Below are 2,922 nucleotides of genomic sequence, written 5' to 3'. Positions count from 1 at the left end.
TTTTCTTTCTTTAAAATATAGTTTATTGATTTTTTACACAGAGGAAGGGAGAGGGATAGAGAGTTAGAAACATCAACGAGAGAGAAACATCGATCAGCTGCCTCCTGCACACTCCCCACTGGGGATGTACCCGCAACCAAGGTACATGCCCTTGACCAGAATCAAACCCGGGACCCTTGAGTCCTCAGGCCGATGCTCTATCCACTGAGCCAAACTGGTTAGGGCGGGGGTTATTTTGATTGAAGGTGCAGTTCCAATATACCCAAACACAGGAAGTAGAGTTGCAAGTTTTATTCCTTACAGACCCCAGAAACAGGGTTGGGGGGTTGGATTGCTCAATGAGCAGTCCTCTGTCCCAGGTCACAAGCTAGCAGAAGATAGAGAGCAGGGTAGCAAGCACTCATTATGTACTGACAAGGTGGTTGGGGTGGAGGTCACTAACTGTGGCAGGGTCAACTCTATGCTTATTTTAAAAAATGCTCTGGAAGAAGCAGAGTAAGAACTTGGAATCCTAAGCTCAGGTCCCCATCTGAATGTCCAGACTCAATGTGAGCAGCTGTCCTACTATAAAATGCCTAGGCAGCAACTCGGAAAAGCTGTTTTCTCATCACCGCAGCTAGTAGCAGGTGAAGGCTGGTTAGTAAAGTTTGTCATGTAGATTTTTCTGGTGCCACCTGAAGGCTGATAAAGGCCTAAAGCTGTCTGTGGTGATGAACTTTTATCCTTAGAGAGGGAGAGGGGACTCACTTATCAATTTATGTCCTGACTTTAGACAAATAGGGGGAAGTCAGAGGCATTTATTTTATTTTATGTTATTTTGCCAAAGTGGCATTTTTGGAGAGGCTAATCTTCACATTTAAGATTGTAAAACTTGAAAATTAAAGGAAAACTCTTCTCTTCCAATATTGCTCATAATAACAGTGATACATTAAAATTAATGCATATGAGATTTAATATCTAAAATTTTTAGAGTGCAATAAAATTATTTTATTTTACAAAAATAAATATAGATCACAGAATACAAGCAATAATGAAAGAATCAAGAGAAAGAGGAGATGCCCAGCCAGTGTGGCTCAGTGGTCAAGCATCAACCTATGAACCAGGAGGTCACGGTTCGATTCCCTGTCAGGGCACATGCTCAGGGTGTGGACTTGATCCCCAGTGTGGGACATGCAGGAGGCATTTGATCAATGATTCTCTCTCATCACTGATGTTTCTATTTCTCTCTCCCTCTCCCATCTTCTCTGAAATCAATCAAAATATATTTAAAAAACAAACAGGAGTGTAGCTTTGGCAGGCCCACAGGCTGCATGTTAGGGACACAGGCAGTAATTATATGTGTGATACACGTTATAGGAGTGACTACTCTTAGAAACAAAATATAAAACAGTGAAAGTTAAATGCTCTCTCAGAGCCATCAAGGACACTGCTCAGTATGATTGCTCTGAGTTGTTCTGAGTCCATATATTGTTCTAAATCCTTCCCGACTACACCAGAGTAGGTTCCTTCTCGAACCCTACTTGCTACAGTAACTGTTGAGTCATGGGCTGGACCTTCTCGGTCGCCGGGTCTTAGACAGAGATGCCATGAGAGGTTGTGGGTGTAAAAGAATGAGTCTGTAGTGCAGAAGCCAGTGGTCATATAGCCATAAGACAAAACAGTTCTTTACAGCAGTGTTCCATAAAGGTAGCCACACACTGGCTGGTGAACAATATACACCTTTATCACAAATTAGCAATAGTCTCTGTACCCACATTAGTATCTGGGCCGCTGCATGCTGCTCCTAGACTCACCGCCTCACATCGTAGCAGTACCTGAGCTCTCAGGCCCAGCAGCTTCTCCTGTCTGCCCTGTCCAGCTCACTGGCTGGTTTCTGTAGCCTCACATAGTTACTACCTCCGAGCTTCTCTCTCAGGACATTGAAAAAAGAAATAGTGTAAGGTACAAACAGTGGAAGAGTATACCATATTCATGGATTGAAAAAATTAATATCATGAAAATGTCCGTACTACTCATAGCAATCTGTAGATTCAATGCAATGCCTATTAAAATACCAATGGCATATTTTACAGATCTAGAACAAATACTCCAAAATTTTATATGGAACCAAAAAAAGACTCTGAATAGCCAAAGCAATCTTGAGAAAGAAGAACAAAGTAGGAGGGATCATAGTACCAAATATCAAATTATACTCTAAAGCTATTATAATCAAAGAGCCTGATACTGGCATGGTCACACTAGTTTTGAAAGACAACATGGAAAGGTTGAAAATTTTGAACAGATTAGTAACAAAATCAGATTTTCATTTTAGTTCACCCTGCTTCCTGGAGAACAAATTGAAAGTAAAGACTGCAAGGAAGAAGACCATTTAGTAACGTAGTGCAGTAGCCTCAAAGGGATAAGGTGATATAATAATTGGATCAACATTTTGACCAATGGAGAGATATGAATAGAGGTGGTAAGTGGGAGAAAGAGAGACTACATTTAAAGAGGTTGGGGGGCAGGAAAAGTAAGTAAGCTACATGCAGAATCAGCAGGGTAGGGGAAGGAGACATGATTTAGCCTATATTCCGGTCTAGAGGATTATAGACTAGATCAGAATGTGGTCTAGACTCATTACTAGAGTCTAGACTGTAGAGCAAGCATGCCAAACTCAAAGGCTAACAAGGGGCCAAATAAACAAGGTTTAGGTTTATGTGGGCCACAAAAAGACAAAAGCTTTGATTTTCATAGGAACGTAGGTTTATTTCGATAGAGACATGGTGAATACAAAGGGCTGAAACAAATGATTAATCATTAACATAAAATAATAGAACATTTTAATAAAAATTAGTATTTTTTCTTTTTTTAAAAATATATTTTATTGATTTTTTACAGAGAGGAAGGGAGAGAGATAGAGAGCTAGAAACATCATGAGAGAGA

This window comes from Myotis davidii, unplaced genomic scaffold (assembly GCF_000327345.1).
Source record: "Myotis davidii unplaced genomic scaffold, ASM32734v1 scaffold765, whole genome shotgun sequence".
NCBI classification, from domain to species: domain Eukaryota; kingdom Metazoa; phylum Chordata; class Mammalia; order Chiroptera; family Vespertilionidae; genus Myotis; species Myotis davidii.
This window is presented reverse-complemented; position numbering follows the sequence as displayed.